Below are 15723 nucleotides of genomic sequence, written 5' to 3' on the forward strand. Positions count from 1 at the left end.
GAAAGAATTGGGCCTGGTTTTTAAGCGGCTTCCTTCCGTCCTGTGGGGATCTCTACCGCCATCAGTTGCTTGACCTGCCAGGGCCTAGGTAGACTCTGCTTTCCTCTAGGGGGAGATCTTGCCTGCCTCAGACCTGCAGCCCCCTCCCCCTCCCTACCTCCCCCCCCTCGTGCAATCTCAACAGCTACTGTGGATACCTCCCTCCCCCAGTTAGCCCAGGGGGTCAGGCCCCCATCCTGTTTGTAGCCCCCCACCCCACAGCCGCCTTGCAGGGTTTCTGGCTGCCCCTTGGGGCCCCTTCCCAACACCCTTGAAAGATCAGCGGGGGGGGGGGGAGAGGTCTTGGCCGTGTTGTGTGAGACACAAGGCGGGTTCTTTACCTTTACCTTACCTTTATTTCGATTTTTATACCGCCCCCTCTCCCCAAAGGGACTCGGGGCGGTGTACAGTCAAATGAAATAGATAAAATGGACTACAAACATGCAAACATAAAAACATAGAAGAGGAGGCAATACAACACTGTACAGGTAAAGCAGATAAAAACAGTATATAAACAATCCTAAAAAATACCCAATTAAAATTACCCAGTTAAAATATATCTGCCAAGAGGTATAATGAGGTTATAAATGGTCCAGGCCGGCTAAACGGAACAGGTGAGTCTTCAGTTTTCGTCGAAAGGAGAGAAAGTCGGTGGTGGTTCTGATATCGGGGGGGAGGTCATTCCAGAGGGTTGGGCCCATCACAGAGAAGGCTCTATTCCTAGGTGTCGCCCGTTGGCACTGCCTAGTGGACGGCACCCGGAGGAGTCCCTCCCTGTGAGAGCGAATCGGTCGCAGGGAAGTGTGTGGTAGGATGCGATCCCGCAAGTACCTAGGTCCTGAGCCATGGAGCGCTTTAAAGATGGTGATTAACACCTTGAAACGCACCCGAAAGACCACAGGCAGCCAGTGCAGCTCACGCAGGAGCGGTGTTACGTGGGAGTACCTAGTACTCCCAAAAATAGCCCGCGCGGCTGCGTTCTGGACTAGCTGCAGTCTTCGAGCGCATCCCAAGGGAAGCCCCATGTAGAGGGCATTGCAGTAGTCCAGCCGAGACGTCACCAGTGCATGAGTGACCGTGCATAGGGCATCCCGGTCCAGTAGGGGGCGCAATTGGCGCACCAGGCGAACCTGGTGGAACGCCCCCCTTGCCACGGCTGCCACATGGTCATCCATTGACAGCCGGGCATCTAGGAGGACGCCTAAATTGCGCGCCCGTTCCACAGGGGGCAATTGCTCGCCCCCTATGGTCAGCGATGGAATCAACTGAGTGAACCGGGGTGCCGGTAGCCACAGCCACTCAGTCTTGGAGGGATTGAGCTTGAGTCTGTTGTCCCCCATCCAGACCCCGACGGCTTCCAAACACCGGGTCATCACCTCGACAGCCTCGTTGGGGTGGTCTGGGGTGGAAATGTACAGCTGCGTTTTGTCAGCGTACAGATGATACTCCACCCCAAAACCACGGATGATCTCCCCCAGCGGCTTCACATATGCGTTGAACAGAAGGGGCGAGAGGACCGACCCCTGAGGCACCCCACAAGTGAGTGGCCTCAGAGTCGACCTCTGCCCCCCTGCCAACACACATTGCGTCCAGTCGGAGAGGTAGGAGCCGAACCACCGCAAAACGGTGCCTTCAACTTCCATCCCCCCCTGCCGGCGCAATAGGATACCATGGTCAATGGTATCAAAAGCTGCCGAGAGATCTAATAGGACCAGGATAGAGGAACAACCCCTATCTCTGGCCCTCCAGAGATCATCAACCAACTTGACCAAGGCCGTCTCCGTGCTGTGTCCGGGCCGGAAGCCGGACTGGCGTGGGTCTAGATATTCGGATTCCTCAAGGTGTCGTGGAAACTGCTGTGCCACCACATTCTCTACAACCTTCGCTAAAAAGGGAAGGTTGGAGACTGGATGATAATTAGCTAGCTCCATCGGGTCAAGGGAAGGCCTCTTGAGTAAGGGCCTCACCACCGCCTCTTTCAAGGCGGCAGGAAAGGACCCCTCGCTCAAAGAGGCGTTCACCAGGCCCAGTAGCCAGCCTCGTGTCACTTCCCAGGATGCCAGTACCAACCAGGAGGGACACGGGTCCATTAAACATGTGGTCGGTTTCAACCGTCCACGCAACCTATCCAAATCCTTGGGGGCAACAGACGCAAACTCCTCCCAGAGTGGTCTCACAAGACTCACTGTTGGTGGCTCCTCTGGTCCACTGAAGGGGGTCCATCCGCTCCGGATCTGAGCGATTTTGTCCTGCAGATATTCCCCAAACTCCTCTGCTCTGCCCTGTAGAGGGGCTTCCCGCGTCCTCTGTGATAAGAGAGAGCGGGTCACCCGAAACAGGGCGGCAGGGCGGTTATCGGCGGACGCAATAAGAGTGGCACAATGTCTGTGTTTGGCCACTCTTAATGCCACAAGGTAAGTCCGTAAATAGGCTCTTACTTGTGTTCGTTCAGATTCGGAGCGTGAAGACCTCCACCTGCCCTCTAGGCGTCTCCTATGGCGCTTCATCACCCTCAGGTCCTCGGTGAACCAAGGAGCCCGGGTGGGTCGTCGCCGCAGGAGAGGCCGCAAAGGCGCAACTCGGTCCAGGGCCCCAGCGGCCGCCCTATTCCAGGCGGCCACTAGGTTCTCGGAGCGAGAGCGGGTCAGGGCTACAGGGAATGGCCCAAGCTCCGTCTGGAACCTATCCGGTTCCATCAGGCGCCTGGGGCTGTACCAACTTGGACAGTTTGGTTCCGCCTCCTCGCGGTGGGGGGTAGCGCCAGGGAAGTCCAGCCGGAGACATGAGTGATCTGACCATGACAGGGGAGTGATGGTTACATTCTCTTTAACCTCCGTTTGTCCCCCACCCTCCTGCCCAAAGCAAGGGAAGCGATTTGTGGGCTTAAAAGGGGCAGCAGAAGGGGCTTCCCTGGAGGTTCTCTTCTGTGGAACGTACCTGCGTGCCCCTTCCCCAAATCCCCCTCCTGGCTGCCAGTTGGGATAGGATCCTGAGCTGGGAATGTCCCCCCCAACCCTCCCTGCGTAGGCCCTTCAGTCTCCCTTCTGCAGTTGGTTCCCCAAGCCCCCTGCAGACCCCACCCCACTTAGTCTGAAGGCCCCCTCCTTGGGTGAAGATGCCGGCCAGTAGAGAGGGCCCACCGACCCTTCCTGGTTGCAGAACCCAGTTTATGGGGCAGCAGACCAGAGTACAGGCAGTCCTTGACTTACGACCACGAAGGAGCCCAAAATTTCGGTTGCTAAGCGAGACAAAATTTTAAGTAGATTATGTCCCATTTTATCACCTTCCTTGTCACTGTTGTTAAGTGACACACCGCAGTTCTTAAATGAATTGGGCTTCCCCCTGGGGCCTGACTTGTCCAAAGGTCACAAAAGGAGACCGCTTGAAGGTCACCTCTCCCTCTTTCCAGGGCCTTTGTCACTTTGGACGGTCCCTTGACTGTCCCTGCAGGGCTGGGGTTTTCTTTGGTCACTGGGAGACTGGCCTGGCTTCTTGGGAGGGGGGGGCAGGTTCCCCACCCTCTTAAGTCCTGAATCACGAAATGGCTGTTTCAGAGGAGCCAAAGACCCCCAAAGACCCCCCCTCCTCCTCCTCCTCTTGTGGGTGGGAAGACTTTTCCTCCAGGCTCAGCCTCCCTCCTCAGGTCCCTGCTGGATGCAAGAAGCAGCGGCACGTGGCTTTGGCGCCCCCTAGAGTTGTGATGACAGCGCACCGGTTGATTACCTGGTCTTCCCCCCTCTGGCTCCAGGGGTCCTAAGGAGAGGGGCGAGGAGGGGGGCGTTTGAGCACAATCGAGGTTCGCCCCTCACAGGCAGGTTGCATACAAAAGAGAGAGCAATGTTAGATCACATTAGGCACACACAGGCTCAACGGTAACAACAGCTCTTTATTAGAGTACAACAAGTGAGAACAACAAGCTCCCTTTTATAGGGAGCTGTCAGACCCTTCGGCCAATAGGATTGAACCTCTGTTCTGGTGGGACCTTGGTGGAAACCCCTGTAGTTGAAGCAAGTATCTTACAGAAGGCCTTTGCAATGGTGGTGATTTCTGTAATTGGGTGTAGGATGAAGGTGAAGGTTCCTTTTTCGAAGTTGCGGTTTGGTTGCTGAACATCTCAAAATCAAATCAAATCAAACCTTTATTGTCAATGCACAACATGAGTACAGTGGAATTGAATGAGCCTCCCTTGGTGCATCCCCCCCCCCAAAAAACCACAAAATACATCTCAATAACTCAATAAATGAAAGAAATAGAATCCCCAAACCCAAATAAGTAACACCTAAAACACATTCCCATATACGTACCTATATGTACCGTATGTATCATTATATTATATTACATTGGTATGAACATGTTGCATGTTACACTGGCACTGTAAGTCTATCACGTGAAGCCTGATTGTGGCGTTACGTTGCGTTCAGAGGGCTGACAGATAAAAGCTCTTTTTCAGCCTATCCGTTGGGCTGGCTGTGCTTCTGTATCTCCTTCCCGGGGGTAGAAGGGGAAAGAAGGGCTGGCCAGGGTGTGAATCCTCCCTGAGGACTTTCCTCCCTCGGCTGAGGCAGAGGGTCCTGGCGATTTCATCCAGTGGGGTCAGGGGGCAGCCCATGATTTTTTGTGCCCGGCTCGGCACCCTCTGTACTGCCTTTCTGTCTGTGGCTGTCAAGCCAGCGTGCCATTCCGTAACGCCAGGTGTGAGGCTGCTTTCTATTGTGGACAGGTAGAAGGAAGTCATCAGTCGTCACTCCACCTGATTTCCCCCCAAGACCCTCATTTCGTTACCAAGCTAGGTAACATCTTCAGTGGAGTTTAAGTCAGGGGTGTCCAACCTTGGCAACTTGTGGACTTCAACTCCCAGAATTCCTCAGCCAGCTTCGCTCTGGGAGTTGAAGTCCACAAGTCTTAAAGTTGCCACAGTTGGAGAGCCCTGGTTTAGGGGCTGCTCATAAGGGCTTCAGCTGTGGGTGGCTCAAGTGGGGGTCTTATGATGGGTTCAGCAGTCAGTCATCAAGGAGTCTTGTGATGGGTCTTTGTCTGAAATGTTGTAGGGTCTCCTGCTTGAGCAGGGGGTTGGACTAGAAGACCTCCAAGGTCCCTTCCAACTCTATTCTATTCTAAATAAGGACATTGGCCCCGGGACACTGTAACCGTCATAAACATGAGTCAGTTGCCAAACATCTGACTTTTGATCATAGAGATGCTATAACAGTTGTAAGTAAGAAAAACGGTCATAAGTCACCTTTTTCAGTGATGTTTTAATTTTGAACAGTCACTAAATGAGTGGTTATAAGTCGAGGCTTACTGCAATTGGAATAATGAATGAAGATATTGGGTATGTAAAAAATAAGGACATTATATATATGTAGCAAATGCTTCTCATTTTTTCCACGTTCGTTGTTCACCTGCCCCACAAAACTTTCTGGCTATTTAGGAAGATGGGAAAAGTAGGAAGGAAAAGAAAGGGGGTTTCTAACAACCCACCAGGGTCTTGTCTGGTCTTCTTCACACCTGTCCCCAGGTGGAGGAGCAGAGAAAAAGCCCAGCAGTGTCTTGGATCAGAAAGCTCCCTCCTTGGAGTGGCAGGTGCTCCAATTGGCCACAGGGGGGCAGCATAGCTCCTCAGATGGCAGCGCTTCACTTGGCACCATAGGAAAAATTCCTCTTTTCCATCTGCTCAGAGCAGGGAGAAGCTGGCACTGCCAGGGCTTTGGGCCTCTTTCCCAGAAGGAAGCTGCTCTCCAGCCCAGCAGTGCTGATGTGGGGCAGGCCTGGGGGTTCCTGAGGCAGGTAGGAGGGGGGGGGGATCGTTTCGTAGGCTTGGGGCAGCCCCAGGCTCCTTCTCTGCCTCCTGCCCTTCTACAGCAAAAGAGGAGAGCTGGCAAATGCAGTGGAGCTTTTTAGGCCTCTCCAAGTCCTGGGAGGTGGGTGGGTGGGTGGGTAGGTCAGGGCGCCCCATGCTGGCCAGCAGTGAGAGGGTCTATGGCAGAGGTGTCCAACCTTGGCAACTTTAAGACTTGTAGACTTCAACTCCCAGAATCCCCCAGCCAGCTTTGATCTGGGCCCAGGGAGGAAAAGGGTGATTTTGCAAGCAGGGTGACACTCTGTCTTATCACGGCTGGCCAAATAAGCCAAAACAGGCTGAATGTCGTCCCGTCCCGCCCGTACGTGTGCCCAAAGATCAGGTGGGCATGTGCTTTGTGCCCAGGGGATGCCCTTAACAGGACATCAAATAGGAAGGGGGGGGGGAGAGGAAGGGTAATGCAGGGCTCATGAATGGGATGCGGAGGGCAAGGGGCTCTTTTTTCAAAACTGCCTTTGGGGCTTAAAGAAAAGACTTCCTTGAGTTAAAGTTGTCAGTAGCCCCATCACTGGAGGGTGTAAAGAAAAGATGGGTCAGACTGGATTTCCTTCCAGGGCCAGATCAGCGTTGTAGGGGGACGGGGAATGGGGGGGGGAGCGGGGAATGGGGGGGGGACACGGCCCATTTTGGCCAGCAAGGGCATCACAGGCCATTCCTTTCATATGTCCAGGGGGCCCCGCAGGACCAATCTAAGCACCCCTCGGCCTGGAGCCGACCTTTGGGCCTTGAGTTTGACAGCCCTGGTATCAAGCGGCAGGTTGGACTAGATGACCTCCAAGGTCTCTTACGCTGTGACGCAGAGCTCCTGGGGGGGACCAGAGGTGCAAGGCTGCAGGCGGCATCAACCGAGGGATACTTTCAGGATCACAGGTAGCTTCATACGGCTTTCTACTGCACTGGGGAGGCCACACCGACAGCCCTTGACTTACAGCAGTTCACTTAGTGACCGTTCAAAGTTACAACGGCACTGGGAAAGATGACTTATGACCAGTTTTCACACTTACGCCATTGCAGCATGCCCATGGTCACGTGATTCATATTCAGGTGCTTGACAACTGGCTCATATTTATGACGGTCGCAGACTCCCGGGGTCACATGATCCCCAAAGCAAAGACAGCGAGGAAGCCAGATTCACTTAACATCTGCAGTGATTCACTTAGCAACCGTGGCAAGGGAGGTCGTAAAATGGGACAAACCTCACTTAACACATTTCTCGCTTAGCCACAGAAATACTAATTGAGTCGAGGTACGGACTACAAAATGGTGGTTGTAAGTCAAGGACCGGCTGTCCTTGGGACTCCGTGTCCGGTTCTGGTCCCCCAATGACCCAAAGACGTGGAGACGGGGATGCAGGGAGCAGCAGCCGAGGGAGCCGTGGAAGGAATATGGGCTCTGCCTGGTCTGGCAAAAGGGAGGGGCTGGGGGTGACGCCCTTGTCAAGAGCCCTGAGGCCAGAGGCTTTGGGGAAGACTCCATAGCCCATCCTCCGCGCCTGGTGGCTGAAGGAAAAAGGCCTTGTCGAGGCTTCATCAACCAGGAGATCCTGCAGCAGAGATCGGCCCCCTCCTTCCAGCTATCTAAATCTAGAGCCCCCCCACTCCATAAATTGGAAGCGGCTCAAGGGACCCCCCCAGGGACTGAATTCTGGGGTGAGGTGGTGGGTGGGAGATGGTTGGAGAAACTTAGCTGGGGGAGGCGGGGGGATTGGGATCTGCTAACCAAAATCAGGGAGGCTGCCGTGGGAAGATCCAGAAGCTTCTTCTTCCTCCTCCTCCTCTTCTTCCCTTCCAGATGCATTTTAATCATCCTCTGCTCCCTGTGAGGAGACTGCCTGGGGGGGGGCATGAAATATTAATACAGCATAAAGCATCCGCCTGCCTCTTCCATAACAAGCAGGGCTGGGGCTGCAAGTGGCACCTCTTAGCAGGGCTGCTGCAAGGCTTGAGCTGTGTGTATGTCTGTGTGTGTGTGTGTGGGGGGGGTCCCCCTCTGCAGGGCTTTCCCAGGAGCTGAGAGGGGGCAGGGGAGGGAGGGAGGGAGGGAGGGGTGGGTGGACGGAGAAGAGCCTGGGAGGGGAGGGGGCCATACGGAGCAGCAGTGAGGAAGCTGCTTTTGACTCCAGTTGCACCGAGGCTGAATTTGGGGGGCAGAATTGGGCCGCAGCAACAGAGCCATTCTTGGGGGTTCTTGTTGGAGAAGGCTCTTTCTGGGAGACCCTCAGCAAACGGTCCTGTTGTAGGGCAGAAAGGCAGGAGTCCAAAAGGAAATTCTACTTTGCACAGGGAGGTGCCAACCGCTGCTTGAGTCTTTCAAGCTGGCACCTTCTGGATCTTCGTAGCTCTTTGGTTTCCTTGCAGACGTTTCATGACCCAACCAGGTTACATCATCAGTGCCTGAAGGGATGGGGCTTGTGGAGAGGAGGAGGAGGAGGAGGAGGAGGAGGAAGAGGAGGAGAATTGTGGGGTCCTTGGTGTTCTCTGAGCTTGGTGGTTTCCTTGCAGACTTTTCATGACCCAACCAGGTTACATCATCAGTGCCTGAAGGGATGGGGCTTGTGGAGAGGAGGAGGAGGAGGAGGAGGAGGAGGAGGAAGAGGAGGAGAATTGTGGGGTCCTTGGTGTTCTCTGAGCTTGGTGGTTTCCTTGCAGACTTTTCATGACCCAACCAGGTTATATCCTCAGTGCCTGAAGGGACAGGGCTTGTGGAGAGGAGGAGGAGGAGGAGAGTGGGCCTTCTGGGGATCTCTGACCTTGTTTCCCTTGCAGACTTATCGTTATCCAACTAGTACGAGAAGGGAGGCGGGTTGCTTTCTATTTATATACAGCATAACCCAACTCCCTTCACGACTGATAATGGTACCTAGCTGGGTCATGAAACATTTGCAAGAAAGCCACCAAGCTCAGAGAGCAACGGCTGTGGCACTCTCTCTCTTTCTACCCGGAAAGGGAACTGTCTGCCCTATGGGTCAGATGAATGCATCTTAAAAGGCTGTTGGTTCTTAGCAGTGTCTAACCCATTGGAGTATCCAAGCACGTCACTTTCTGTTAGTAGCCTTCCCAGCAACCCTGCAAGGCAGGACTGAATCCTTCCTGGCAAACATCTTCCCCTGCTGATCTGGGGTGGGGATGAATGGGGCGGAGGTGATGGGGAAGGAGAAGGAGGCCAGATTCCAAAGGAGATCCCTGAATCAGGGGGCTTAGAGAAGGGTCCCCCCCCCCAGCTGTGGCCCCTTTAAGACTTGTGGACTTCCACTCCCAGAATTCCTCAGCCAGCATAGCATAACATAACTGGCTGAGGAATTTTGGGAGTGGAAGTCCACAAGTCTTAAAGGGGCCACAGCTGGGGGGGGGCTCCTTTAGAGGACCCTTCTGAAATTAGATGCCATTTGAAAGAGTGCAGTTTTTGTACCTGAACAGCAGGTGTCAGGGACACAACACTTGTGTTAGCTGCAAGGCGGACGGGAATTTTTCGAGAAAATAAATAGACACATTTCTTCTTCCACAGCGACTGGGTGGAAAATCAGCGGCAGAGACACGAATCCCTTCTATTTATTTGTGGGTGGGTGATTTGTATTAAAGTCATACTTGGGAGAATAAAAACAGGGCAAACCTTGCGAGAGAAATATCAGTCAAATAAAAAAAGGACTGATAAAGAATCAGCATTTACAAATACATTTATATTTTATTGTGTCTTACGACCAAAATTTGGCCCAGAATTTCCGTTGCTAAGTAAGACAGTGATTAACCGAATTTTGTCCTGCTTTAAACCCTTTCTTGCCACAGTTGTTAAGTGAATCATTGCATTTTGCTAAGGTAGTAGCGTGGTTGTTAATCATTGTATTTGTTAGTAACACGGTTGTTAAGTGAATCCGGCTTCCCCATTGACTTTGCTTGTCAGGAGGGTCACTGCAACTGTCGTAAGTGTGAGTCAGTGGCCCACTGTCTGAGTTTTGATCATGTGACCAAGGGGATGCTCCAGTGGTCGTAAGGGTGAAAAAAGGGCCATGTCACTCTTTTCAGTGCCGTTGTAACTTTGGGTGGTCACTAAGCGAAGAGTTGTAAGCTGAGTGCTGCCCACAGAAGATCACCCCATTCCTTCCATCCCTTCTAATCACCAAAAACCCCAGAAGACCCCAAGTTCCCTTCGCTCTGTTTTTTTCTTTTAAAAAAAGGATCCAAAAAGAGGGTTCAGTCACTGATAAGAGGTAAATCCTCGCCCTACGACCATAATTGAGCTCGAGAATTACAATCCTAACTCGTATTGGCCACTAAATGGGTCATCATGTGACTGGCACAATTTGACCACCTTTTGGTGAAGTGGGGAAGCCGCGGGACGTTGGACACAGACATCGGCCCCGGTGGGCAGCTGTCCAGCGCCCCAAATGGCATCAGACTGACCCGGGGAGGGGGGGGGAAGAGATGCCAAAGCTTTGGGTCCTAAGTCTCCCTTTCGGGGTCTGTCGTATCTTTGGAGGTTGCTAAGAATGGTTGTAAGTCTGAGGACTCCTGTGTCAATATAATTACAGATGGTGCTTGAATTACGACCGTTCATGTACTTAGCATTCAAAGTTATGACATCACTGAAAAAATGACTTGGGACCGTTTTTCTCTCTTACAACCGTTGTAGTGGCCCTTTGGTCACGTGAACAAAATTCATACGCTTGGCAATTGACTCGTATTTATGACGGTCGCAGCGTCCCGGGGGCACTGATCCCCTTTTACAACCTTCCGACAAGCCAAGTCAAGGGGGAAGCAGGAGGTGAAACTCACTTAACAACTGCCTGCCTTAGCAACGTACATTTGGGGCTCAATTGTGGTCGTAGGTCGAGGACTTCCTGTGAACATTTTGTCAGGATGCCAACATCCATCCGCTTCCTTTAGTTTTTAAATGTGATTTTGATTGAAACTTTAGAAGGGAAGATAAAATCCAGCAGATAAAGTAAGGAAGAAAAAAAGAGAAAGTAAGAAATCGAAGATAAAACAAAAAGTGCAAGAAAAGAAAAAAAGTTGGAGAAAAATATAAAAGAAAGAAAATATATATAAAGAAATGGCTCTGATATTTTTCCCAGCAATAAGTACATTATATGTTAACCTCTCTCTAAGGTTGAATCATAAAACTTTCTATAATCTGTTCTAATTCTAATCATCAAAGCCATAAATCACAAGTTCATTTTTTCCCATTTTTATGCAAAAAGTCCACAAGAAGTTTTTAGCCAGCAATAAATGCAAAAAGTGTCTTTTCTTTGATTGAAGAAATTAATGTATCCATCTCAGAAAGATTTGTCATTTTCACAAAATAATCCTCCACCTCTCTATCCTTAAAATAATCTCACAGCAATAATCATACATTGAAATAATCTTCCATGGCTTTTCTTCTTTTTATTCATTAGTCCTAAAAGGAAAAGTTCAACTGGATATTCATTTTTAAAATACTCTGCATCCAACGATGTGCATATGAATCTAATTTTTAAAAACTTTTTTTATACCTGATCACCAAGCAGGATGAAATGTCCCTTCATATAGTTCATTTTTCCAACATACATTTAAAATGCTTTTATGTATTCTGAATAATTTCTCTGGCATGATATATTCACAATACATTTCATTTCATAAACATTCTGTTTAAGATCATAACACAATGCAAATTTCAGCCCTTTTAACTACATATCGATCTGTATTGATCCATCTGCATATTATAATTCAAAGTCCTTAGCCCAATTTATCATAGATTCTTTAAGCTGTTCTTCCTTTGCTTTAGAGTTTGACAAAACTTTATACATTTTAGTCATTACATGCTCATCATCAGTGTACAATTCTTTTTATCAAAATTTCCTTTACCTACGCTAGCCGAGAACAAAGTTCCAAATCTTTTTTTTCAACTCCTCAGCTAATAATCCTAAAAGAAAAAACTTCAGGTTCCAATTTTACTTTTAATTTTAAGAATCTTCTGCATTATAACATGGATCTGGGCCCAGGGCTTCTCTGCTTTGTCACAAGTCCCCCAAAGGCGATTAAAAAGTACCTTCTTTACACTTCCAAGATAATTTTGAAACACATTTATACATCCTTGGCAATTTATTGGGAGTTAAGTATCAACCATACATCATTTTATAAACAACATTCTTTCACTCTACAATTCATCTGCATTTATTCACATTGCTCAGGCATTGTATTCTATACGAAGTTCCTTGCCCGCTAAATTATATACTGTTTCACATATTTATTTATATTTATTGAAAGACGAAAAAAAGGGACAAGTATTAAAAAATGGAAAAAGAAAACACGTAACTAAAACAGAATAGCAGGAAATAGCTGGAATCCGCAAGGAGAAAATTCAGGAACGCTGAGGCTCCGAATAACCTTAAGACCTGCCATCGATGCCTTATAATAATAAATGGTAATCATAATGATGATGATAGTAATAATAATATAGCACCACTCAATGGTATTTGTGACACATCTTTAAATGTTCAGTTGACTGAGTTTCATGTTTAATGAATAAAAGAAATAATAAAAAGAGGGATACCCATTGTCATCGGGGCACTTGGCACCGTGTCCAAGGATTTTACAAAACACATTAAAAATTGCAGCTTCCTGCAATAACACCAGCGGAACTGCAAAAACCTGGGCTACTCGGATCATCTTATATTTTAAGAAAGTCCTTGTTTGATCCCTAGGATGCTGGCAGCAACCCCTATCAACCATTATCACCAGTCACTGGTATTTGTGATGCTTTTTTGAATGTTCATGTTTTTAATGAATAAAGTAAATAATAATAAAATTTCTTTTGACATGTAAGAAACAAGGAAAAGTCACAGTCAGTTGGCACTTCTTGGGTTCTTAAAACTCCTGCTTATTTCCAGAAAGTGTTTCGTATCCGGATGTTGGGGTGAGCAAGACACATTTTTTTGGGGGGGGGGCAATCCTTTCCATAGTGTTCCCCACCCACTCTATACCTTGGCACCCCTGAACGATTGCTTGGTGCTGATTCTGAAGGAGGTAACAGGTGACAAGAGACCTTGACCTTCATCCATTCCCTCTTGGCACCCGTCCCCCCCATCTTAAATCCCCCCCTATTAATTCTTGGCAGTTCATCCTCCCCCCCCCCCCTCTGTGCCACAAGCCCCGTTTAGAAGCTGGGCAGTGTAACCCAGGAAGAAAGCCTTAATAAGGCAAATGCAGTAGAGGGGCAAAATCATAGAAGGCTTTTGGCTGCTGCTCAGTTGCCGAAAGAGGCTGGGTGTAGGAAACGGAGCCACACTGAGCCTAAAGTCTCAAGGGGGGGGGGGGGCTTTCATCCTATAGACACAAGCGTCGCCTAGACAAACGTCTCCCTCCTGCACTAATGCATCCGACACAGCTGTGAGCTTTTCCTTGCTCTAGTTCTGCTCACTGTCGCCTCTTGTGTGGGTCAGATGGAAAATGAAAGAGGAGTTGTTGGAGTCCAGCACCTGAAATGCTGGAATGAGGTGCTGAGGCCCTCAGACAAGTGCAGAGAAGAGCAAGGAAGATGAACCGCGGTCTGGAGACATCAAACCATCAGACTAGAACTGGAAGGGACCTTGGAGGCCTTCTAATCCAGCCCCCACCCCAGACAAATGGCTGTTCAATCTCTTCTTAAAAAAACCTCCTGTGACTTCTTGTGCCAAGCTGTTCCACTGGTTCATTATCCTCACTATTAGGAAGTTTCTTCTTAAATCCAGGTTGCTTCTCTCCTTGATTAGTTTCCATCCATTGTTTCCTGTCCTGCCTTCTGGTGCTTTGGAAAATAAGTTGACCCCCTCTTCTTTGGGGCAGCCCCTCAAATACTGGAAGATTTGCTACCATGCCCCCCTTGGTCCTTCTTTTCTCTAAGCTGGCCAAACCCAATTCCTGCTGCTGTTCTTCCTATGTTTTAGTCTCCAGGCCATTAGTCACCTTAGTTGCTCTTTTTTTGCACTTTTTCCAAAGTCTCCAGTCTTTTCTGTAACACGGTGACCATCTAAGCCGGCTGGGAATTCCACAAGTCTTGTGAAGCCCACAAGCCTTAAAGTCGCCAAGTTTGGGGCGGGCTGATCTTTGTGAATGGGAAGCTAGAAAAGTCCTTTCCTGCTAACTGAGTTTCTCTTTCTAGCTGGTTGATGTTAGCATTTGAGGAACTCCCCTGGAAGGCGTTTTGGAATTTGGGGCAGGGGATTTATTTTCTTTATACATAGAAAAAGCCGAACAATCGGAGTGGCAGGAACAGGGGTTTCTCTTTGGATGGGGGCCCAAAGTCTTTCGCTCCGTTGGCTTTTTGCTTGGGATCCGATTCTTACACCTGTGAGTAACACCCTCCATTCTGAGCCAAACGGCTCCCTTTCCTTGCGCAACGCAGCATCGCTCGGTTTGACGCGGGGTTTATTAAGGCCAATTAATTCTCAGGAAGTCTAAGTCTGCTTGGGCTTTGGGTGGGGAATGGGGCAAGGGGGTCACCGGCCTTGGCAGCCACTGCTTGTGGGCCGTTTGTGGGTGTGTGTATATACGCAGGCAAGTGCACTGCTGTGTGGACTACGGTTGTGATTTCTTTCTTCCACAATGGGAGGAAAATGGAATTTCGGAACTCACTCTTTCCTTTTGTGCCGTTTATTTGTTTAGAGCTAATCCTTGACTTACAACAGTTCGTTCAGTGACTGAAGTTACAACAGCACTGAAAAATTTGATTTATGACCATTTTTCACACTTACGACTGTTGCAGCATTGCCAGGGTCATCAAAATCAGACCCTTGGCAACTGACTCATATTTACGATGGTCACAATGGGGTCCCGGGGGTGGGGGCGTCACACGGCCCCCCTTTGCGACTGCCTGGCAAGCAAACTCCATGGGGAAGCCACGTTCACTTAACAACCGGGTTAGTCACTGATCAATTGCAGTGATTCACTTAACAACAACTCTTTTTGTGCCATTTAAGTGCCGTTGTCCAGCATTATTGCGCTGACGGACGGACGGGCAGCTAAACTCCTCCTGCAGCCGGTCTCCCCTTCCCAGCACTGGGTGAATTTATACACACTTTCCCTCCAGTTTAGATCAGCTTTCGGGTTTTGGTGCTAGAAAGGGGGCTGCAGAAGCGGCTCCTCTGAAAAGCCAGTTCCCCCCCCCCTTTGCTTGGCTTTGCCCCCAGCCTCAAAACAGAAGCGGCCTTTAGCTGGTGGAGACAAAAGGGGAAGGGGTGGGAGGCCGATTCAATGAAAAGACTCACGGGGGGGGGGGGGGGCTCTGCATGAAAGCACAGTGGCCTCCAGCACCAACAGGGATACCAGTACCTGGAGTCCTCGATTTACAGCCATTCAGTTAGTGACCGTTGCAGCCTCCCCTGGGTCACGTGATCAAAATTCAGAGAGTGTGCCACTGACTCACACTTACGACAGTTGCAGTGACCCCTTTTGCGACCGCCTGACAAGCAAAGTCAATGTCGCTTAACACCCGCAATCGTTAGCTTAACAGCTGTGGCAAGGAAGGTCATAAAACACTTAACAACCGCCTAGGTTAGCAAGGGAAATTTGGGGCTCCGTTTGTGGTCATAAGTCAAGGAGAACCTGGGCTGTTGTTTTTTCCAGAGTAGTAAAATTGAAGGATCAAATGGACTGGGGGTGGGGTGGGGGACAGAGGGGGTGGGGGCCACCGTGTCGGAGAGCAGGGGGAAAGCCAGGCTCCGTTGAGCAAAAACCAATCAATCAGAAACCCTGGAGAGAGTCGGATGAAAACGGGGGTCAGTCCGAGGTTCAGCTGTCTTGGGAATCTGGCTAGAAGAGCCGATCCAGCGGCGATCCTGAGCCCCCCCCCCGCCGAGAGACCCCGCAGGCTCC

The 15723-nt window shown here is 50.0% G+C and overlaps 1 protein-coding gene across 2 annotated transcripts in view; it reads left to right on the forward strand.

Moving 5' to 3' along the window:
• FGF12 (fibroblast growth factor 12) overlaps positions 1–15723 on the forward strand; it is a 162802-nt gene that overhangs the window by 57529 nt on the left and 89550 nt on the right. The window lies entirely within an intron of this gene.

Source organism: Natrix helvetica, assembly GCF_964273705.1.
Source record: "Natrix helvetica genome assembly, chromosome: 5".
Classification (NCBI taxonomy): Eukaryota; Metazoa; Chordata; class Lepidosauria; order Squamata; family Natricidae; genus Natrix; species Natrix helvetica.